This window comes from Podarcis melisellensis (genome assembly GCF_964234715.1).
Source record: "Podarcis melisellensis genome assembly, chromosome: 7".
Lineage (NCBI taxonomy): Eukaryota > Metazoa > Chordata > Lepidosauria > Squamata > Lacertidae > Podarcis > Podarcis melisellensis.
In genome coordinates, this window is record NC_138539.1 from 35,060,423 (window position 1) to 35,085,658 (window position 25,236).

At 40.2% G+C, this 25,236-nt stretch overlaps 1 long non-coding RNA gene across 1 annotated transcript in view; it reads left to right on the top strand.

Annotated features, from left to right (window-relative positions):
- The first annotated feature begins 2,387 nt into the window (after positions 1–2,387).
- Positions 2,388–25,236, top strand: part of LOC309373458 — a 97,077-nt gene continuing 74,228 nt past the window's right edge. The window contains exons 1-2 of the long non-coding RNA XR_014170051.1: positions 2,388–2,474; positions 18,994–19,145. This is a non-coding gene — a long non-coding RNA (uncharacterized lncRNA). The remainder of the gene's footprint in view (positions 2,475–18,993; positions 19,146–25,236) is intronic.

Below are 25,236 nucleotides of genomic sequence, written 5' to 3' on the forward strand. Positions count from 1 at the left end.
CCCACCACAGGGGAGGATGCTCAATCCCATGCATGTGTTATGATAGCCAATGCAATAAATAAATCCAACCGAATGCACACAGAGGTAGGTGACCAAAGGATCAATTGAGAAGTGACCTGAGGAAAGCATGGTGCCAGAAGTAATTGACAGAGTCATCAAATCAATATGAGGTAGTTCAGGCAGGCTAGCATTCAATCTCCTTTCCCATGCTACAAAACATTTGGTTTATCCACTTGTCATTTATCTGTATGCCAGGTGTGCATAATTTGCCAATATACATAAGTAGACCAGCCGAGATCTAAATTGTGTGTGTGAGAGAGAGAGAGAGTGAGATGTTTTTGTTTGCTAGCAGAGCACATAGAATTCCAAGTCAGAACCTTTCATTAATATATGCTGCTTTTCCTGCCATTGGGTAGGCAGTTCTGGGATATGGCAGATCTGTGCACCGAGTAATTTTCTCCAAGTCTACACAAAATATGAACACAAATCTCTACCTCACAAACGTGCCATCTAGTTTTAACAGGCTTTCTTAGCCATTGCAGCACTTTTGAATTCTTTCCCTGCACTTCATAAAGATGTCTGTGCCTGGAATGGAAACCTTTTTTCAACTGGACTGGAATCCATGCATAATTTAAAATAATATTCAAATTGCCATAAATTTAAAAGCAAAATATAAAATGTGCTGTATGCTGATATGGGCACAGAAGAAAGATTGATGAATCTGTATTTTTGGCTTCTTTGGAAGTGACTCAGAGGTAGGCAACTTGGAGCATAATCCGTCACAAACATCTGCTGCGCATCCCCAGTAAAGTGATGGGTATTGCACAAGAAAAGAGTAGGGAGGAAATGTGCCTAGAATGATGAGTGTTTTCTTCTAGAAGTATAAGAAATATATTTTTAATCAGTTTCCTATAGGGTTGAGTCGTCAACTGGCTTGAGTCAGGGCTGGGCCATGGGCAGTCAATGGGAAGCCATTAGCAACTGATGAGCCTGAAGTCAGGACCAAAGAAAGGACCAGGAGACAGGAATGATTAGCAAGCCAATAGTGAGGGCCAAAGGACAGTCAAAGAATACAGGACTGAAACAGAGCTCTGGATTACCTTGGTGAAGGAGGCATTGACTGGAACAGGAAGTTCTCATATACTGTTAAATTTCATGTGCTTTTTTGTGCAAATTTCAATATATGTATTTACAATTATAAGTACTTTGATTCATCATTATTATTAGGCCCTAAAATGTTATTTATAACTAAAAGTCACAATATTTCAATCCTTTTGAAAATTCACATAAAATGATGAGTGGAGCCAGGTTTGAAAAAGGGTGCGGGCTTTTTATATTTAAAAGGTTGAGAAATCCTACCTCTTCTAACAGATCTAAGGATGCTGTCCCTAATGGAAAGTGCATTCAGTTCAGGACAAGACTTGAGTCTTCAGATGAAGCATTCTTACTTAGTGTCATGATTGCTAGTTACGTATGCCCAAAAGCAAGGGCAGTGGAAGGTTAAGCTGTTTCCTTTTTTTAAAAAGGCTTGACAATAATTCAGTGCAAAAGAGAGAGAAATATTGAAAGCTAAATTCAGCACACAGGAAAGCTAAATTCAGCACACAGTAAATTTCTCATGCTGTCTTGGCACTGCTCTGTCATACTAGCCTAAGTCATGATGCCATAATAGCCTAAATCATGATGCTTAAGCTCAGTACTAGATTAAAGGATGGAGTCCCCTATTGAGCAGACCCTCCAAGAGTCCCAATTTTGTCGTGGCAATCCCTATTTTTGGCCAGGTGCCCCGGGGTTCTGTTTGGATTCGGGGTGCCCCACTTTTGGGCTGCGACAGCAGCATCGGAAGGAGGCATGAGAGCTCCTTCCCCAAACCTCATTAGTGCTCAGTAAGCTTTGTGTCAGAGAAGGTTGGACTCTAGGACCCTGCAGAGACCTCAAGCTTTCTGCCCTAGAGGCTGGGAGGCCTCTCCTCTTCCCTCTCCCAAGGCCACAAATTAATAAGGTTAATTTCCTTTGATGATAAAGCCAACATGGCCACTTCACCTTGAGCCTTATTAGAAATGTGCTAGAATGAAGAGTGTGCTTCCTGGATTTTCTCATCCATAGCTTGAGACAGTTGGTGGCATTTAATATATTTCCCATGAACCATAGATAAAATGGAAATCTGATCATTTTGTTTTGGATCACCAAAGGAAGCAAGGGAGGGGGGAAATCTGTAGATTTTATGACTCTATGGTTTAGGACTCTATGGTTGATTATAGGACTCTTTGAAGCCCGGTGTGTTCCATGCTGAGGATTGAAACTGGGTGGCAGTTAGTGTGGGAGTGAGAGGGCAAGATGGGGGAGGCAGTAACTGCCAGCTGGCTTGTTAATCGGGAGAGAGAGCAATGTCCCCATGGACAAGAGAAGTCAGTGAGGAGGAGGAGGCACGAGTCAGCTGCCTCATGCTCGTCTCAAATTTGCTCAGTCTATCGGTATGATAGAGCACCATACTTACTTTAACCCATATGCCACACTGTTCTCCAGATGTATATAGCCGTGCATAGGAACAACACCCATGCCATAATTTTGTTAATTCCAGAGCTCAAGGCCAGCCTATCTTAATTCATTCTTTCATTTTATTATCTTAGACTGCCCTTCATCACTCATACTGATCCCAAGGCACTTTCCAAAATATAATAAAAGAAACTTTTTTTAATGGAAGAGCATAAAAATACTGAAAACAGGGATTTGGTACCATGTTGTTGCTCTATAAAATGCTTAGCAGTGCATGGATTCCCCCCCCTGTCCCAGTGCAACTTTTGTTTTATCCTCTGCTGATCTTAATCGTTCTAGTGGTAATCCCAACAAGGTACATGGACATTGAACTGCATAAATAAAGTATTTTTAGTGTTGCAGGTATATACATATTTCAGGATGGATACTTTGTTATCAGGATTACTGAGAGATTTTAGTTTGCCACAGTTGCTACATATATTACAAATTCACAAAGGGGAACTGTCCAACAGAAATATTGTCTGTGGTCTTATAGAGGCCTCAATTTGTCCTTATTTTGGCATGTACCAAAATACCTTGCAGATTTGGCACACATTTATATGTTAACATAGGAGCACTGTTGCATATACGTATATTTTCTTACAGATGCCAATATTTCTGGATAGTGGTCTTAATCTGTGATGTGCATCCATAAAAAGTGATGGGTTCGATCACCCTGTTGGTTTCATTATTCTGATGTTTAGATGTCAACAAAGTACCTCATCTAACTGATTAAGCTATATAAAATGCCTGTTTTAATATCTTCATAGGGTATCCTCTTTCCTGTAGTGTAGTTGATGGCTACTGGAGCTGTAAAATGTGTATTTTAGCATAAGTACATCAATTTGCAAATGAAGGTTCAAATAAAAGCCCAAACTATAGTAGCCAATTCAATTAAATAAGCATTCTTGTGTTTGAAGAAAGCCATTCTGAAAATAGAGTATGCTTCAAAGCTCCAAGGGAAATTGAATGTGCTTGTTTACAGGGCTTCCACAATAACTTTTTCAATGGCAAGTCTAATGGGTTCAAGCCTGACAACCCCAACTCTAGACTATTAAATAGTCTAATAATTAAGCTCCCATTTAAATGTGATCCCAGTCAGGTAAGAACACTAACCTGTACAGAGGTGGAAGTGTCTGCTTTAAATCAGACCTTATTTTGCAACCCTGGCAATATAGACTGTCCTGCCCATTTATCAAAGTGGCCCCCAGTGGGTGGGTTAGAGCATCAAGCCTGATTCCACAATCTACAGCTCCTTAAATTTCAATAATACTAGTTCTGTCTATGTTTTCAATCTTAGTGTTTCAGTATATTGGTTACACTAAGCCTATTAATACTGGGCAAAAAAAAGGGGATGGTTCAGAGTCAGGTACCCTAAAATAAACATATGTAGGATATGAAATTTAAATGCTCACATTTTGCAAGGTTCTTATGTTGAAAATGGGGACCTTGCAAAATAAGTCCTCTATTGTTAGAGAGTAGCTATCACTGATTTTTGACCTTCCTATGAGAAGTATGCTGCACTTCCTCCATAGTTGCTTAGCTGATCCAATGAGTGAAACTGGGGAATAGTAAATTTTAAAAGACTTTTAATAAATCATTTAATTAGTTTTCATTTCTCTTACCTGTTCTCTATAAATGAACACATTAAACTGTGAAGGCTTGAGACGCTGAAAAGTCTTTGATGAATATTAGAATAATCTAACAAATTAACCTCAGGATTCACAAGCATGACACAGTTAGGGAAAATGAATCGGTGCTTATGATAAACGGAATCCCAGATCTTCTGGCCCCAAGGTATCAAGTGGTGAGTTGTGTTTCTTTATGCTGCTCTGCAGAGCAATGGACAGCTCCCCTTGATCTGTCTTTTGCTACAATTTATTCTTGGCGAGAGAGCAATTTGGTACACATATTTTTTTAATTAGTTTCCTACAGAATTTCTTTAAAAGGCAAAATTGTGGAAGGACCTTTGGTTTCCTTTCTTGCAATTCGCATAATATATTGTGTCGAACGTGTGTCTGAAACTCTAACCCTTATGCCTGATTTTTAAAGAGCTTTGTTCAAAGTAGTTATTAAACACACATCACAGTGATGTGGCCACTGGGTCTAATTGTGAGGCCTCTCAAAATGTCCTATATAATGAGAGGAGAAATATCTTGCACTCTGCCAATATTATCTTTATTCTGCTCTAATGCTTTCTCTGACCTGAGCTCCGTGATAGTGTATAGCCCTTGCTTGCCAAAGTACACACATTCCCTATCATTGCCACTTAAAGGCTCTCAGGTACCAAGGCTGGAAAAGTTATCCTGTTGAGACCTGATGGTCAGAACAGACACTTTTAGACTAGAAAGACTAATGGCCTGACTCAGTATACATAAAAAGGCAGCTTCATCTACATTTACACCTATGCCTATGCAGCATATATATGTATATGTATACACACACACACACACACACACAGATGCACTTTATTCCACTCAAATATATAATAATGAGACACCAGTCCAAGCTACTTATGTCATTCACCAGAAAAATGGCATCTGTTCTTAGTTGCATGTCATGCCAAACTCCATGCATGTCATGAGTACAACAACACTGTAAATTAATGGAGTGAATGTAAGGATTGTATAACACCATGAATAGTATTGCTATTTGAACTACATGGCTCTTTATAGAGACATGACTGTGAAAATTCTGGCTTTTTCTTGAAAACACGCTTGCAAGGATATTCTGCTACTAGACCAAACAAGACTATCTTAAAGCTACTTTCCAACCCATTGCTTCTTTCCTGATCTGATCCTGAATTGACCATGGTTGTCTCTTCTCTTTCTGGCATCTTTCTGGCATCTCTATAATAATTAAATTTTGCCAACATGACTGTCCTAAATCTTCCTTTAGCATTTCTGCTACAGCAGATTTTCCTGGATCTTTCTGCTTCCACTCTGAATTCCATTTCAGTTTATCAACACACTTCATATGAGTGTGATATACAACACTGAACACGGTACTCTCAAGTAAGGTCATGTTAGTTAGTCATGTTAGTAAGTGCTACTATTATTTCATGAAGATTTGATATGATGTTTCCATTTATACAGTTGAATAGGAGTATCTGCTGATCTCATAACTGCTAAATCTGCCAGGGCTGCTGCTTTGCTAATTGTTTCTCATCCTTTAAGTGGGTTTGTGGGGTTTTTATTAAACAAAAATATTTGTAACACTTCTGTCCTTTTTAAATGTCATTTTTAATCAGCCTATTATTCCAATTTATTAAGGTAAATCTGTCTCTTTATCCTATCTTCTATTAGCTAACCTTCCCAGTTTTGTCTTATTGTGAGTTTAGTAAGTGTGGTACATTTATCCAAGTTAGTAATGAAAATACTATTCCGGGATGACCTCAGTGGGATCATTTTTAATACCTCCTTACGGGCTGATGTTGAGTCATTCATTATTACACTATTTAAAAACACGTGCACAGAAAACCCAATTGTCTATTCACCTTTTGACAGTTAATTCAGAACAGTTTTGTCTCTGGCTTTATCCATAATTGTCTCCACTTCTTGCCCCAGGTTCCCCAGTACTGGTCACCGACCATAATAAAGAGACTGAATGGTTATACCAGGGAGAATGCAGCTCTTGACAGAAAAAAAAAGGTTGTCCATCTCTGCTCTATGATCCCACCCCAGGGCCAGAAATCATATCAACTGGTTTGTTGTTTATGGGGCTATTTTTGTTCACTTTTTGAAGCTTGACCCTGTAGCAATAATAAAGGACACCCTTTGGTGAAGTTCCTTTGAAACTGAAGCATATGCGTTATGGGTCTGTTTGCTCTTCACCATCTTCTGAAGCTATTGTGTTGCACCATGAATCTTTTAAATCTAATAGTGTGTATTTTAAAAATTTCTCCAGCTGATTCCTCCAGGTGGAATATCATTAGGCCACAATGACTTGAATTTTCAAGTACTTTTTAATATGCTTCTTTGTTATCTTGATCTTAGTTCTCTTGTCTTTGTTGTTCTGGTAAATTGCTAGCTGTCATCTTAGCTTACCTTGACTGCTTACACACTTTGTATGACAAAAGCAAAATCCCAATGTCAAATAAATATTCCAGATTCACAGATAACAAAACATAATAAAATACAAATACTTTTTTGGCATCTCCCTTGAGCATCTTGCAATGTTTAGCTCTGTCCCTGTAAATGCTACCCAAGTAATTTTCACCAAAGATAACTCCACCTACAGGATTTCTGCGATTGGACACCCATGCTTTTCTAAAGCGCAGTAGATCTAGCATAGAAATCCAAAGCTGCCATATACAAGGTCAAATTGCATATCTACAGATATCTTCCCTATTACCTTATACCAGATCATTTCAACAGGAGATGTCAGTGACAGAGGCCCCATCTGCACGATACATTTAGAGCAGTAGCATAACACTTTTAACAGCCATGGCTTCCCCCAAAGTATTCTGGGTACTGTAGGTGCATGGAGAGTTGTTAAGAGACCCCTGTTTCTCTCCCTCCTACAATTCCCAGAGTCCCCTTGGAACAGAGATTGCTTGTTAAACCACTCTGAGACTTGTAGCTGTGTGAGGGAAATAAAGGGCTCATCACAATGCAACTAGCTAAAGTTCCCTGGATTCTTTGAGGGGAAACCACAACTATTTAAAGCTGTATAATACTGCATTAAATGTATGGTGCAGATGGGGGTCTAAATCTGGGATCTTCTGTATGCAAAGCATGGGTTGTAACACTGAGTTCTGGCCACTCCTTTTTCAATATTAACCCCCAGCTCAATACAACAACAACAACAACAATATTTATTATGGCCGTAGGCCCATACCGGTAAAAACAACACATAAGTAACAGCTTGTGCACGTGGGGAAAAAACAGCCGCTAAAACACCACTATAACAATAAAATACTATAAGATAGAATGGCATACTACGCCTTAGTTAGTTTGTAGTGCTCCTTGGCGTCGCTTTTGGGTAAGGACAGCGACCAGGAACCTTGCCACTTTCAGGGTTGTATGAGTATCCTTATCCTGCAAGATTTGGGCAAGGTGGAATTTTGGTGGGGTACCCTCTAGTTTCTGTATGATTGATCCCAACAAATTTGCCCGTGGCACATTGAACACCGAGCTCAATATTAATATTTAGTTGGTATGCATTTTTTAAAAAAAAAAACCAAGTCAGGAAATTCAATCTGTTTTTCAGTAAACATGGATTAATAACCAGGAAAATTTATGTAGGGTTATACTAGAAATATTTGGTGCTGTTTACACATTATGTGTATATGTGTACAGTTGTTTGTGCAAATGACTACACACTTGTTGAATTTAAATGTCAGCACCAAGAACTGACTCCTCAGAAATATGGGGTACAGCTTATTGTAGATATTAATATTGTGCAGTGACTGGATGTGTAAAAACTGTCTCCTTTTGGAATGAAGCATTGTCTAGACCCATTAGATATGGTTCAAAACTTTACTTGCAGAACTGCCTTCAAAACAGAATGAAATCATCAAAGATACATTCAAATAATTTCATACAAGATCTTGTGCAAGTCCAGCACAGGCTCAGCATCTTAGAAATAAAATAAACTGAGCTGACAAACATAGCTCTATCTTTCACAGGCTCTATTGCCTGCATTCCAGCCCCTAAGGCTTTGCAGCTCTTAGAGAAGCCTGAGAACAGAGACTTGAGGCAACTCCCTATCAAAATATCTTTGTCACTTGATCTAAGGTTAAACACTCACAGGTTAACTACTAGAGAACAACAGCAGTTAATCATCATGGAATCTTCCAGCAATACACAGGCATTCCCATTTCAGTGTCAATTAAACAATTATATTTAACACAACTTGGGTGTACAGCTATACTCATGCTGAATGTATTCATGTGTTATTGTGTTCAGTTTTCTTATTTTAAGGACACTTTCTGCATAGGGGGACATTATCAATGGCCTTCATCAATCTATTTACCCTATTGTTATATGTGATGACATGCCCTGTAATCAATGTGAAGAATGCTCCACCATCCACTAAATAAAGTTTAATAATTTATTTGCAGCCCACCTAAAGCAGCATACCCTTGGTTAATATTTGAAAGGGACCGAACTCTCTAAGGCAAGTGAGAAAGTTGCAAAGAGCTTTTGCTTGCTGTTTTCTACTTTTCATTCCATTGATATTTCATGAGCTTTGGGATGGTATAGTTTCAAAATAAAAATTGAGACATGGCTCGATATTGGAGAGTTTGGGGAAAATGTAATGGCTTGGGTTAGCCCTACAGATCCTCTATAGCAAGAAAGTTGTAAATATTAAGATGTATGTGAAGAAAAGAAAAGAAAATGCTTCCTGCTAGCATCTTAAGGCATTGAGTAAGCAGTCATATGTGTCATCATGTCCCATCAATCAGAGCCTGACACAGAAGAAAGATATTCAGAGGAGGAAACTGATTTACTAGGGATGCTAGTACCTTGCAGTCGCTGCTGTAGATGTAGATGCCGGAAGGAACTGACACTACCTGGTAGGTACTCAGCAGCAGGTGGGGGAGTTAGGAAATCAATCAGAAGTTCTCTTACTGTAATATATAGTTTGGCCCTGGCTGTCCAGTCATTTCTTTGAAGCCCCACTTGAAAATGTGACAGTGAGTAGAGCTAAATGTGGCACCATATCCTCCTCAGTAGAAGACATAAGGTAGTTCCATACATCCTTTTTTTCACTCCTTAATTGGATGAAAAGTAGAGAGCTAAAATTCAGTAGGGGATAATGACTTTTTTTAAAGCTCGGTTGATCCTCAGACTTCCAACTAGTGAATGTTTCCTTAATTCTATTTGTTTCCAATGTAGTGGAACAAAAATGAGCAGCATAAAAAAACACGAACAACCAATTGATTATACAAAAGTGACATTTCTTTGGCTAAATACTGGTTGGACTCCAACATAGTGCTCAATCTTTCATTCCACCAGCTCAATGATTTCTCTTTGTGCAATGGTACATTCTTCCCCTCCCCCATGTGACCCCTAAATCTGCCCCAAACTTCTCCAGCAGATTTGGGGATGGCATGGTGGGGGAGGGCAGTCCCCACTGTACAAGCTGAAATGTGCTGATGGGGCACAGTAGTTGAATACTGCACACAATTCTCCTCTTTATGAATGTTCTGGGTGTGTAATTGGAACATTCATTCGTTCATTAGTTCAGCAGTACAGTGGTACCTCAGGTTAAGAACTTAATTCGTTCTGGAGGTCCATTCTTAACCTGAAACTGTTCTTAACCTGAAGCACCACTTTTGTTAATGGGGTCTTCTGCTGCCACCGTGCCACCGCTGCGCGATTTTTGTTCTCATCCTGAAGCAAAGTTCTTAACCCAAGGTACTATTTCTGGATTAGCAGAGTCTGTAACCTGAAGCATCTGTAAGCTGAGGTACCACTGTACATTGAAGGCAAAAGGTTTTAAGGGCTTCTGGAGCTAATGGAAAATGTATGAGCAGGATGTCATCTGGAGAATCCTATTAGTGGCAGGAGTGGCCTAGAGGATCTCATTCTGAAAGGGAAGCCATTATTATGATTCAAGAGCAAAAAAATAATAATAATAGACTGGAATAGAAGCAAAGTGGAAGAATGGAAGGCAGAACAAGAACTTGGCAGAGAGAGATAAGGAGGACAGATACAAAGAGGAAAAGGAAAGATGTCTAGAAAATAATAATGAAAAGATGCAAGAAGATCAGCAGTACCAGCCAAAAAGTCTGAGAGGCTGGAAAAAGAGGAGTTTTCTTTTCTTCTTTCCACCAATCCCCCTTTGCTTATGTCACTACCTCCTTGATGGAAAGCTGTATCAGTCGCTCTCCACCCCTGAGAGTACCCTCAAATGGGAAAGACCCTTTTCTGCAGGCCTGCTGCTGGCCTGCTGCTAGCATGCTGGGCTAGCCGGGCTAAATAATCCGACAGGGTATAAGCCCTGAGCACAAGCAGCACCTAGTGTTGGTTCAGGTGCAAAACCAGGGAGCTGTTCACCTCACAAGAGTCTAGAAATGTCAGAAACTGGCTGGATGAGGAGGTGTGGTGGGAGGCTGCAGCTGGAGAACCCCCTAGGAAAGTCTCTGAAGAGGAAGGATCAGAGCCAGGGGAGTGGTGGTGGGACACTGAAGAAGATCAAAGGATGGAGGGGGACAGAATGGTGGGATGCTGAATGAGCAACAGGCTTGAGTGAGAGAGAGGAAAAAGAAGAGGCACAGATTGTCAGTTCTGGCAACTTCTTTACCAGGGTCGGTCTTGCCCATAAATTTCTCTGTTTGTATTCTGTTTTCTTGAATAAAGAATCAACTTCACTACTCATCTCTGAGTAATGGGGAATATTCCTTTCTATTTTTTTTTTTATAAATTTTTATTAAGTTTTCAAATTTTTATAAACAGACACACACAAACACCAAACACAAAAACAATGCATATATAATTTTCATTACCCTCTTTCCTTGACTTCCCCACATCTCTCCTTCCCACATTCCAATTTTAATAGTTAATTCAGCAAGTTATTTCCTCTTCTCTCTATTATATTGTTATCCTCTGTTCTTGATATTTAACATCTCTTGTTAGACTCGAATTTTACTTATAAATTTTTACGCATTAACTCCTTTCTCTGAGGTCGAACTTTCTTCTCTCACACGAATCCTCCCATTTTAAACAAAACATTTCCAAATTAAAAAATCATAACTCAAAAATTCTTACTATTCTACTCTCCCCCTCCCCCCCTGGCCCAGTTTCTGTCCCTTTCCACATTTCTATTCTGTAAATCAGTTTCAGCCCGGGTTTCTCACATCCGAGGCCCTCAAGCCCCAGTTAGTCCCTCTCCGTCTATTTTGTTGCTTGTTGGCCTTCAATTCTCGAAGGAGTTGTATCCCAAACTCCATCTTTTTTCCTTCCACCAAAGTCAATAGCAGTTGCTGCCAAGGATCTGCCAATCTCCCATGTTCAAACTCAAAGAAAAGGTCCCAGTCATACTTATTCTTTCCTTCCACCGAGTCAGTCCATAGCAATTGCTGCCAAGGGTCTGCCAGTCTCCCATACTCAAACTTGAGGAAGAAGTCCCAATCATGCTTGTTTATTCATTTGTATTCCAGTATTTCAGATATTCCATGGGCTTCTTCCTTTGTCCTTCTCTCCTTTTGCAAATTTACGGTACACTGGTCCTGTTCATCAAGTCCTTTATTTTCTGAAGCTGCAGGCTTTTGGTTGGTACTTTCCACCTGAACGTCCTCTCCTTCTTCTTCTTCCTTTCCCCCTATTTCCAAAACTATCTCTTCTGTTCCGGCTGCCGGGTTATTTTCCAGCTTATTGTCATCAGCAGAGTTACACAGTTTCTGATTCAAGGTCACAAGTTGTTTACTCATATCTGCAGTCTTTTCTTGTAGAATTCCCACGAGAAAAAACATCCTTTCAATCTCTGCCAGTAATTTTCCTTCTGCAGCCATTGCAGTATCTTTTGTTCCCTCTAGGGGGATTACCAGTCCAATCATTCCTTTCCAACAGTTCGTTATTTTGTTATTCACAAATACTTTGTTTCCAATCAGTTCAGATACAATATATCCCCTTTAATCCAAAAGAAATTTTCTAAGTCTCTCAATTCCAGCCTTTAGTTGCCCGTTTGACAGCTCTTTTGACAGCTGTCAAACTTTCTTTCTCCTTTTCCTCGGGCTCACACACAGGACCCTCCCGGGTCCAGAATGGGGGGGGGGGGGAATTACACAAAAAACTTCTAAAGTTCCTCTCTCCTCTCCAGCGCAATAGCTTTTTAATCCAATTCGTGCAAGTTGTTTTTCTAAGCACAAAAGTCTTTCCACCTCAGTGCTCTTTTCCTTGCTTAAATCTTTTTGTGGGGGGGGGGAGTGTGGACTTCCTTTTAGCACATCCCCCGGTCGTACTCCAATCCAAGGTAAAATTTTGATATCAAATTTCCATTCTACTCACGGGTTCTTTATTTCAGTCCGAATTTCAGGAAGGAAGACAGCGCTCTCCGGCCATGGCTCGCGGCTTCGCTCCGCCGAGGTAGCGATGGACTCTCAGCACCGCGCCGCACCCCAGTCCACTCCGCAGCCTTTAAAAAGGCTCTTCGCGGGTCGGGGAGGGCGTTTAAGGTGCCCACCGAGTCACCAGGTCCGCAGGCTTCAGCGCCTGCGGTTTTTAAGGGTCCCCGTGTGGGAATATTCCTTTCTAAATGCAGAGCCACTGAGAGTCAGCTTAGACAATAGATGGATCAATTGTCTGAATCAGCATATAGCAGCTTCCTGTGCTGACTCTATCTCCCCCAGGTCCCAAAGTGTTGCATACATTTGGTTGCTTCAGCTGCCGGAGTGTAGAAAGACCAGGGGGTGTTATTTGTGATCTTGATGCATTATGCTGGCATTTGTATACCGCCTTTCAGAGAAAGCCCATGAACAGCAGGTTAAAACCATACAGTTCACCCCAAAGCTACAGTCTATAAATATTGTATCAGCAGCCATTCGAAACAATGCAAAAAAAATCATATATTAAATCAATGTAGCTAAAAATAAGACATCAACATAGAAGCAATTTAAATATACAGAGCATGGACATGTTAGCTGAAAGCTGCTTGAAAGCAGGTTTTCATACCCCATTGACAAACAACAGTTACTTCTATACACACACACCATTAAATTTTATATTGCTTGTGTATTTGATTATATCATTTCATTGTAGTATTGAATTTGACTTGTTGAATTTGTTCTGTTTGAATTAGTTTAAGTTTGTATTAAAAATGTGTGTTTTTGCAGTATTTTGATATTTGATATCTATTGTCATCCACTTTGGGCACAGCCTACTGTGAAAAGGGGGTATTTCAATTAAACTAAGCAGTAAAAAGCCCCCACTGTTTTAAAGATATCTTTAATAGTAGTCATTAATAGTGGGTGTAGGCCCACAGTAGTCACAATCAGCATTGACCCACAGAAATCAATACATCCATTTCAAAAAGTTTACTTTGAGTATGACTTTGTTGGCTATCATCCATTATTTTTATATCTTAAAGTACTATTAAAGCATATAACATCTTTTTTACAGAGCAAATGCAAAGCTCAGTTGGTTAAAGCATGGTGCTGATAATGGCAAGGTTGCAGGTTTGATCCCCATATGGAAAAGCTGCATATTCCTGCATTGCAGGGGTTTGGATTAGATCAGTGTTTTCCCAAACTTGGTTCTCCAGCTGTTTTTGGACTACAACTCCCATCATCCTTAGCTAGCAAGACCAGTGGTCAGGGATTATGGGAACTGTAGTCTGAGACCCAAGTTTGGGAAACACCGGGATCCTCTGAAAAGGTCCTTTGTCCAGTGCCCACTAATCTACCTGGTCTTAAAGCTGGGCCAGAGCACAAGGTCTCTAATGCCAATCTCAAAGGACAGGCAAGTTCATACCAGTAAACTGGGTCCAAACATTTTAGGGCTTTAAAGGTAAAAAAACCAGTACTTTGAACTGGGCCTGGAAATGCATACAACTGTTGCAGTTGTCCCTTGAAGACCCTCATGGCCTCTTTGAAGATAGTTCCATGTAGTGTGAATTACAGCAGGCTACAGCATGCATGACTAAGGCTGGGCCAAGGCATATCGAGTGTTAGTGACATAGCAAGTGCAATTTTCTAAAACACCCAGTGCTGAGATGTCACTACAAATCTCATCTCCCTGGGTTATGCCTCCTTTAAAGTTGTATGTCTCCCTTTCAAAGGTTACAGTGACCACACCATAGGAATGCCCCAAACACATCTGCTAAGCAGCTGGTGAAGAGACCCTTGGTCTGAGCGATGCCTACATTTCCCTACCCAGTTACTGAATAAAAATAGATAAACATTTCAGCACACTGTAAAAAAGTTTTTGGATAAAGATTCAGTCTCTGCGAGAAGAGTCGAAATGTCCTTTTTGCAAGGAGAAGCTGCTTATCTTCAATTCATTTGAGAATTGTCCCCTATGATATTATCTAAAGTGCTACACTTCGCCTACCTTGGGCGGGGGGGGGGGGTGTATTTTCCCTTTAATCAGTAATTTCAAAGGAATGGGAAGATGCCTAAGCAGGGGTGCTGCTGAATACAACCTGGGTTATCTAGATACATATAAATGGATCAACAATTCCCTTTCTTCTAAGCAATTTAGGAGAGGGGAATCAAACAAACCAAAAGCCTTTCTGAATGGGTGCATTTCTTGAAATATAGAACATTACCAGAGAAAGTCATACCTTTGGGAACTGTATTCCCCCACCCCGTGCACAGGGAAAAAAATCTTTCAGACTTCAGCGAGCCAGATTTTTTTAATGATAAAGTCTGAGATTCTCCTGTTTTTGATTTGCTTATTTTTTCATAATATATTTTCCAATGATCCCAGGATAGTGTCTGTGGGGAATATCCCATTTTATCTTCACAGTAATCCTGTAAAGTTGGTAGGCTAAGTTAAGGATGAAGTTCATTCTGTCATCTTCAAGACAAGGGAGGAGTTTGCACCCAGTTTTTCCTCAATCAGAATCTAGTATTATTTTAACCACTCTCCCACAGCCTTGGTTTATCCCAAAGTGGACTTTTCAGTTTATATCAGCATCAATGTATTTAGAGAAACTCAAAGGGCTATTTCTTTTTTTTATATATAAATTTTTTTATTGATTTTTCAAACACATAATAAAAGACAAACACATTACAAAACAAAAACATACACAACATTAAACATATACCGACTTCCCCATACCTCCCTTTCGCTGCATCCTTATTCCAAAGTTCTTTAGCAACCCTTTGATCAGTTTATCTATTGATTCCCTTTCATTAAATTTCTTTAAACTTAATAATTACAGCTGTATTTCTCTACTTCTTACCCCTTGACATCTCAACACTCCTCAATTTTACAACAGTTTTTAAGATATAATTTAAACTTCTTCCAGTCCTCTTCCACTGTCTCTTTCCCCTGATCTCGGATTCTGCCGGTCATCTCTGCTAGTCCCATGAAGTCTGTCACCTTTGTCTGCCATTCTTCCAGAGTAGGTAGTTCTTGCATCTTCCAATACTTTGCCAGAAGAATTCTTGCTGCTGTGGTAGCGTACATAAAAAAGGTCCTGTCCTTCTTTGACACCAGTTGGCCAACCATGCCCAGGAGAAAAGCCTCAGGTTTCTTAGGAAAAGTCCATTTAAGGACCTTCTTAATTTCATTATAGATCATTTCCCAGAAGGCTTTAATCTTTGGGCAGGTCCACCAAAGGTGGTAGAAGGTACCTTCAGTCTCATTACATTTCCAACATTTATTATTGGGCAAATGGTATATTTTTGCAAGCTTGACTGGGGTCATGTACCACCTATAAATCATTTTCATTATGTTCTCTTTTAAGGCATTACATGCCGTGAATTTAACACCGGTGGTCCATAACTGTTCCCAGTCAGCAAACATAATGTCATGACCGATGTCCTGTGCCCATTTAATCATAGCTGATTTCACCGTTTCATCCTGTGTATTCCATTTCAACAGCAAATTATACATTCTAGACAAGTTCTTAGTATTGGGTTCTAACAGTTCTGTTTCTAACTTTGACCTCTCCTTCTGAAATCCTATTTTCCTGTCCTGCTTAAATGTCTCATTTATCTGACAGTAATGTAACCAGTCTCGAACTTTGAACTTTAGTCTCTCATAACTCTGAAGTTTAAACTTCTCACCATCTTGTTCTAGGATTTCACAGTATTTTGGCCATTTAGAATCCATATTAAGTTTTTTCACCGCCTTAGCTTCCATTGGTGACAACCACCTGGGAGTTTTACTTTCCAACAAGTCTTTATATCGAATCCAAACATTGTATAGTGCTTTCCTAACAATATGGTTTTTAAAACTTTTATACACCTTTGCCTTGTCATACCATAAATATGCATGCCAACCAAAGTTATTATCATACCCTTCCAAATCCAAAATGTCTGTATCTTCAAGAAGCAGCCAATGTTTCAACCAGCAAAAAGCTGCTGATTCATAATAGAGTCTTAAGTCCGGCAGGGCAAGGCCCCCTCTATCTTTTGCATCAGTTAAAATCTTAAATTTTATTCTGGGCTTTTTGCCCTGCCAGACAAATTTGGATATGTTTTTCTGCCACTTCTTGAAGCAGTCCATCTTGTCTAAAATCTGTAACGTCTGAAACAAAAGTAGCATTCTAGGCAATACATTCATCTTAATAACAGCAATTCGGCCTAACAAGGAAAGTCTCAGTCTAGACCATATTTCTAAATCTTTCTTTACTTCTGTCCAACACTTTTCATAATTGTCTTTAAATAAATTCACATTCTTAGATGTTAAGTTCACCCCCAGATCAAAGGGCTATTTCTAAAGCCTCCTAAATTTTCTCAAAGACTCACAGTGGCAGTATGGGGAGTGGGGATCACCAGAAGGACAAAGCATTTTTCTGGGGAGATGAGCTTTGTGGATTTATAAAAGGTAGGGGGCAAGTTGAGGGGGGTGTCATGGACTGGTTGGATACAAAGTTACAGTGGAAGGAAGTAGCTGAGGAACCATCAAGGGAAGAAGGTTCAGAGCCTGGGGAGTGGTGGTGGAACAATGATAAGTGGTCAGAGGGAGAAGATGGGGAAGAGGAAGTGTGAGAAGCTAAAGACGTAACAGGGCATGGTGAGCTGGCAGAGAGAAGTCATTCAGCCATTTAGTCTGTGATGTGTTTTTGCTAATAAAGAGTTAATTCTGAAAGGTGTGATTTATTGCTGGCTTACTCTGTGGCTATCATTCCACATTGATGGTGCCTATACTGTCCAAATCCTGATAATTCTCTTTTTCTTTCAAGTTAGTCAATTTCAGTTTCACAAAGCCAATTTCAACTGGTAAATGTTTCATTTAGTGGGCATTTTTGGTTAGGTGGGGGTTTGGGGGGGGTTGTGCTGATTATTCGTTTGGGGGAGGAAAGGATGTTCTGTTGAGTTTTAATGTAGATCACTTTTAATGTATATTATTGATTTTAATACATCATATGGTTTTTATTTGTATCAATTTTATTGTGTAACTTGCTTTGAGGCTGTCATTGTAGAAAGCAACTCAAAAATGAAATCAAATTGTATTTATTTAATTAATCAAAACATATGGCAGGAGATGGCATTTTTCTGATTCTTCCAGCTATAATAAATGAAGTGATAGACTGTGTGTGTACTGTACATTTAAGGCACATGCCTCCACAAAGTATGCTGGGAACTGTGGTTTGCTAAGAACGTTGGGAATTATAGCTCTGTTAGGGTTGAACTATAGTTGCCAGGATATTTTGGAGTGCGGAATGTGGTTTAAGTGTTCTTTCACTGATTGGTGTATACACAGCCAGAGATTCTGTTATGTGACAAATTATAAGGATTGACAACAACAGTGACAAGGTTTTTGATGTAAGTGGAGAAAGAAAGTGACAAGATGGACAATTAGGAACAACATCTTCATCATAGAGATGCAATCAAAATGTTACCTAAAACCAGAGTGGAGTAGTGTTCATACTCATGTAAAGCATACAATGAGTTTTAAGTAAAGCTGGAAGCATTGAGACAGAAGCACATAAAATTCCCAGTGTGTTCCATACAGCTCTAATTTGTCAATGGATTCACTAGAAAGCAAAAATCAAAGCAAATCTGGAGCTCACCTCAGCTCCTTAGTGTAATGAACTGGTAGGACAAGGGGGAGGAGGAAGAGGATCCCAGGGAGAGGTGTGGCTAGGACTGTGACAAGCAGGGGATGGAAAAGTAAGTACCCACAGGGTGACCAAGGATGGTGAGGGGATGGAGGTCAGTGCATAGAAACCAGAGCAGCAGAACCCATCACCAGAGCCAGAAGGGACCCTGACCCCACGAACATAGCAGGCATTGTGGCATAGGGAGAGGCAGGTGGGGCTGAGGCCAGCAAAGGCCTACAGCCCAGCTCACTAGCTCTGGGAGGAGGGGTGTGATGCCTCAGCTGGAATAGGCTTAGAACAGCTGAAGGTCCATTGCCTCATCAAGCCCAGATATTGCAATCAGCAGGCAAAGTACAAAAAAGGAAGCAGAGCTGAGGAGCTGTATCTGTTCAACTGCCCATATTGATGGACCTTGACTCGGATGCTCCTGGACCTCCATGGGACTGTGCTTTGGGTTTGACTCTGGACTATATTCTGGCTGCTAAACTTCAGACTTGGCTACTTGCATTGACCTTGGACTGCATTTCCTTAGGACTATGGATTTTGAACTTTGCTTCTTGCTTCTGTGGTTTGACCCCTGGACTTGGACTTGACATACTGACTTGCTGCCAGGTAGACCAGGGGGTCAGGATACTTAGGAATTTTGGTGAAAGAAATCAAGAGTTTCAAGTGATTTTTCTCACTTATCTATAATTTACTTTGTGATCAGTTTGAGATACTGGTGGGACATCTAGGAATAAGCACTGGCAATCAATTTGTCTACTTATATACTGTATTTTTTACCTTTCTTTTCAGACAGTTATGATCTCCCACAATGAATCACAATAATAGAGAAAATGAACAACAGACTCAGCCATCAGGCTTACAAACTAAAAATACAAGATACACAGGGGAAGGGATGCGGAAGGGAAAGGCAGAGGAGGAAGATCAGTTTTCCAAGGTCGGAAGTAAGTGGTAAACATTTATATCTAATTCAAGCTAGACTCATCTTGCCTTTCTTGTGCTCTTGCCTGTATAACTGTTGTCGGCTCTTGTTCCTTAGGCCAATGGGTAGGATGAAATGCCCTTTCCCCCATTGCTTTTGCAGTCATTGGCAGTTTGAGAATTGTCTTATAGATGTGGAAGGGTATGTCAAAAGGCAATAGCAAATTTAGGAAATGTGTAATCAAAAAGCTTAATTCGGATGATTGTCAGAGAGGCTGAAGGAAGTCCAAAAATGAGAAAATTTGTTAAAGCTGTAATGTGGTGTGATATGTATTTTTCTTGATGAAAACTAATAAAAAATATTATATATAAAAAAAGAGAATTGTCTTATCTGACAGAGTTGGTTCCTTGATGGGACCAGGATGGCCTTTTGTTTGCTATGACTTGGGAAGTGGACTTTTGTGGCAGGGGAGAGGGTATCCTGCCCTTCAGCTCTGCAGTCCAAGAGCTGCAGGTGCAGAACTAAACAGAAGTTGAATTCTTTGGGATCGATCAGTAGTTTTAGTCCTGAAATGACAACCAAAGTCATGCGGAGGAAAGGGGAAGGCATGGTTCTTCTTTGGCGATCACTCGTAGCCAAGTAAGATTGTCTTCTATAAACATGGTTTTAACAATGAGTCTGTAAGTGACTGTGGAGGCCAATTCTGAATAAACACGTCCTTCCACAGTGGGGACATTGGTTCCTGGGCGGGAGTGGTGTGGATTTGCCAAGCATGCCTTCCTCTTACCACATTTCTCCCTTGCATCCTGAGTTCGAGTGTCTTCAGAATTCAGTGAAAGAGGGTAAAAGAAGAAAAGGAAAGCGCTGACTGATTCTGTTTGGGAGCAGAAGAGATGAAAAGAAAATCAGCCAAGAAAAGGATGGAATACTTTGTTTACTTCTTGCCTTTCAAAGTGAAAACAGTGCCACTGAGACCCAAGGAGAATGGGATTCAAATTGATTGACACAGAAAGGTCAAGAGACCTTTAGAGTTGAGGGGAAGGGAGCACTGAAATAATCTTTTCTACTGTGAACTGGGAGAACACCAGGTTAGAGACGGTCAAAAAAGGAGTAAAAAAGGAGTAAAAAGGCAAGAAATGAGGAAATTCTAGGTCACTCATTCAAGAATCATAGATGTATGAGGAACACTGGATATAGAGAGGCTTTAAAAAATTAAAACTATACTGCATTTCTGACTTTCATGAAGAAAGGTTCCAGGAGAAACTGAAAAGGGAAAGTGTTCAGCCATACTTCTGAATAATATTATTACCCTATCAATAATAGTTAAACTATATATCCATAGCGATCTCTATATCATCTATCTATCTATCTATCTATCTATCTATCTATCTATCTATCTATCTATCATCTATCTATTTATCTATGACTGAATATGTAATTTAGGATAAAAGCAACTCCTTTTTTAAATAAACTTCCAAATCTTATATTTGTATTCATTGAACTGCAGGGTTAAATTTCAGGTAACAGCAGGATTCCTGCTTTGATCCATAGATTAGAAAAAGAACTATTCTTTTTTTACCTCTTGGTGCACGCACACAAATATTCTGTACAAACTCATTCTCTGTATTTCTACGCAAATGTTCTACATCATTTGTAGATGACTGCAGGACGAAGGTAGAAAAATATCTCTTTGTTTGAAGCACCAGAATTAATTTTATTCCTTGTCTTTTGAAGTCTTTGAAAGGTACCTGATAATCTGTATTATCTGTAGCATAAAAAAGCAAATGGCTCTTGATGGCGGTGGGGCGTGAGTATAAACTTATTTTCTAAAAAATTATTTGAAGTAAAAAACAAACAAACACAGGAAGAAAATGTTATATGGGGCATATTTATAGTAAATTATGACTTGGAGTGGGGTTGATGGGAAGGAGCAACCATAAATCTATCCTTGACACGAGTGGCCTGCCTCTTGTGAAAGTCAAGGGGGTTAACTAAAGAAGCCTAGTTTCAGTGAATATCAACATATTGCAGAAATTCTCCCTATCTATAGGTAGTCCACAGATATTGCACATTCTCTTTAGTATAAGAGTATGTGAAATTGGTTTATTCAGAGTTTCAAATGCAATGGGTGAATAGTTCACAATCCTCATTATTAATGCCTTAGGAAGTCACAAGACACCAGATTTTCTGTCAATAATATGGTAGCTATTTCCATATTACAGTTGGCTGTCAGTAAAGGATGACCACCCAAGGCATCTCACAATATGATTAAATGTAATACATACAATGATGTTAAAAAATTGAAACTAACACTGGGCCTGTGCAGCAGGGCTACTGCTATAGCTCAAGATCTTGCAGTACAATCCTAACCATGCAGGACTTCCGGAGGCGGCGCAAAACGGCAATGGCGGTCCTCTTTACTCAGTGAAGAGGGGCTCCGCGAAAAAGGGTCCTCCGCTACGGCGAAGCGGAGACCCATCCAGATAAACCGCAGGCAGAGCGAGCCTGTGGCCGTGGGACTCGGCGGGTGCCAGAAGCCCCCCCAGAAGCGAGGAAGGGACCTCGTAAGAGGCTCCGGATCGTGAACGGGGGAGCGGCGCTGTGAGTTCATCGCTCTTTTCGCGGAAGTGAAGCCGCGCTGCTGTTGCTGATGAGCGCCGACCTTTCTTCTTGAAAAACATCGAGATTGGCTGCAATCTACCCGTGAGTAAGGGGTACCAAAGTACTGATTAAGGATTAACTTAAATTTGTCTATTTCGGCTGAAAACGGGAGGCGAGTAACAGGAAGTCCGCCTTCCGGTCCTGCTAATCGGAGCAAAGCAAAGAACCCGATGCGGGCTGAAGCGTTAAAAAGAGATCTTGAAAGAAGTAAGAAGGGGCATTAATAGACTGTGTGTTTCTAGAAATAGAAAAAGAGTGAAGAAATAAATGTTTTGGTTCAGTGTGCTAGAGAATCTTCCTCCTATTGTGAAGAGATGTGGAATTGAAGGGGATAACCGAGTTATTGGACTGCCAGTGTTGCAAATGAGTACTGTCAGGCTGCTGAAACTTTTCTCTTAACATAAACTGTTGCATTGATGGATACACTATCGCTTTAATACTGTCATCGAAACCTCTCCGTTACCTTGTGGCACTAATTTGAAACAGAACTTTCTGAAATCCTCCTTTCTGAACTTGGGGATTTCAGTTGAAATAGGAGCTTTGATGGTGGAAAAGAAACTTTCTTTCCTTTGAAAACCCCCCCTAGTGGATTTGCGGAGGCATAGTGGTCTGGGAACTGTATCTTATTGGGATTTTTTGTGGTTTAATTGTTTATACTCTGGACTTGCCTTTCTCATGGATTGAAAGACTATTTGACCTTGAACAGCAGCTGGGGAATGAGTGGCCCAGCGAAAACAAGAGCAGCTAAAGCTAAGGAAGCTTTAGCTGAGGAAGCTAAAGAAAAGAAAAAAGACAAGAGAGCTGGGCAGCTTGTCCAAACAACCTTGATTCATCATCGTAGATCCTCGGTGCCAACTGTGTTGACGGCGCAGGAGGAGGAAGTTGAAACGCCTGCTACAGAAGAAATGGCAGCTGGAGGAACTGATCCAGTCTTGAAACAAATTTTGGAACAATTGGCACTTTTGAATAAGAAGGTGGACGATCAGTCATCTAAAATTGATAGAGCTACATCTACTATCAGCAAGCTAACAGATCAGGTTTCGCAGCACACTCAGGCTATTGAGAAACTGCAAGGAGCTACGGCGGAGAACTACAAATTAGCTGCGGAAGCCAATCAAAAAGCTGAGCAAGCGTGCAAGAAGGTGGAAGAGATCAAAGGGGAAGTAAGACCTCTGAAAAGACAGGTAGGAGAACAGCAAGCCTACCTGTCAATGGTGGAACTGAAAAGTAAGGAATGTAATCTTAGGCTGAGGGCTGTCCCAGAGTTGGAACAGGGCAACCTAGAGAAATTCTTGACGGAGCTGTTTTCTAAATTTTGGGGGGTTGAAGAAGATAAAGATTTCAAGATTGTGACGGCCTTCAGACTGGGAAGATCGGTTAAGAAAGATAAGTCCAGAGACTGTTTGGTTTGTTTGAGAACAAGAGAGGAAAGAGACAAGATATTAGGCCAACACTTTAAAAAATCCCTGGAAGTCGAAGGCAAAAGGGCAGAAATTTATAGAGACATTCCTAAATATTTGTTGGACCTTAGAGCCACATACACAGACTTGGCCAAATTGTTAAGATACAACGCAATCCCTTATAGGTGGGAATTTCCTCAAGGTCTGTCATTCACCTATAAAGGAAAGAAGGTAAGAATTAAAACACCAGAAGACCACCAGAAGTTCCTACACGACAACGAGGAGGACCTCCAAAAGAGAGCCGTAGATTCTTGGCCTCCACCACCGGGATTACCACCAGGATCCATACCATCTGGAGGCGGCCCGGCACCACAGCTTCCGGAAAAGGACGACAAATTAGATACCCAACTGTGATACCCAAGAAGTAAACCGGGATGTCTCTACAGCTTCTTAGTTGGAATATAAATGGCGGGAATTCTCCAGAAAAACGCAGAAAAGTATTTCATATTTTGAAAAAAGAACAATTGGACATTATTTGCCTGCAAGAAACACATGTGACAAGACTCCATAGAAAAGTGCTAATCAACAAAAGGTTAGGCCAAGAATTTATTTCATCGGATAAAGTTAAGAAAAGAGGAGTGGTGATTTATGCAAAGGAGAACTTGTCCCCAAAATTTGTATTTAAAGACGAACAGGGCAGAATTTTGGCAATTGAAATCCAGACACAAGGTGAAAAGTTTTTAATTCTAGGAATCTACGCCCCAAATGATGGAAAATCGGAATTTTTTAAGAAGCTGCACGAGATTATGCTGGACTATTTGGACTATAACAACATTATCATGTTGGGAGATATGAACGGTGTCGCCTCAGTGAATATGGATAAGTCACAAAGTGCTAATATAACGAAAGATGGCAGACTTCCAAAAACCTTTTTTGAAATGACTGACAATTTGGATTTGATCGACATATGGAGGATCAAGAACCCTCTAGGGAAAGAAGGAACTTTCTTTTCTGAGGCCCATATGACATGGACGCGAATCGACCAAATATGGATAACTAGAGGGCTGGCACCTAAGACCAGAAAAGTGGAAATCTGCCCAAAAACCTGCTCCGACCACAACGCCTTGAGAATGGAATTGAGACTAAATACAACCGGATCGTTCAGATGGAGAATGAATGACGCCTTGTTAAGAGATCAGGAGATTGTTAAGAAGGCCCAAAAAGTTTTAAAGGACTATTTCGAAATAAACTTAAAGACAAATGTGGAAAAAAGAATAATCTGGGACGCAAGCAAAGCAGTGATAAGAGGGTTTCTAATACAACAGAACACGATTAAAAAAAGACTCTGGAATGAAAAGAAGGAGAAGATCTTGGAGAAAATAAGAGAAGGAGAGAGAAAACTGAGATCCAGGCCTAAATCAAAGGAAGTATTGAGAGAAGTGAAGTTTTTCCAGGCACAATATTCAAAACTGATAAATCAAGAGGTGGAATGGAAAATTAAACAAATGAAACAAAGATCCTTCGAATCTGCAAACAAATGTGGAAAATTGTTAGCCTGGCAGCTGAAAAAGAGACAAAAACTTAACACAGTTACAAATCTAGAGATTGAAGGGAGAATGGTTCAGAAACCCGATGAAATTAGAAGGTCCTTTCAGAGATATTTCAAAGAACTCTACTCTCAAAGGCCACAAAAAAGCTTAGAGGTGGACCAATTTGTTATAACTAATGGATTACAAAAAATACCCCAGGAAATGAGAGCAACCCTGAACTGTAATATTACAACCCAAGAAATTGAATGCGCCATTCAGAACCTCCAACTGGGCAAATCTCCGGGACCTGATGGGCTTACTTCCAAATATTATAAGGTACTGAAGGACTCATTGACACAACCATTGCTGGAAGTTTGTAACCAGATTATGGAGGGGAGGAAGGCACCGGAAACGTGGAAAGAAGCTTTCATCACGTTGATTCCAAAATTAGAATCTGAAAAAACTCAACTTAAAAACTACCGTCCTATCTCACTCCTAAATGTGGATTACAAAATTTTTGCAG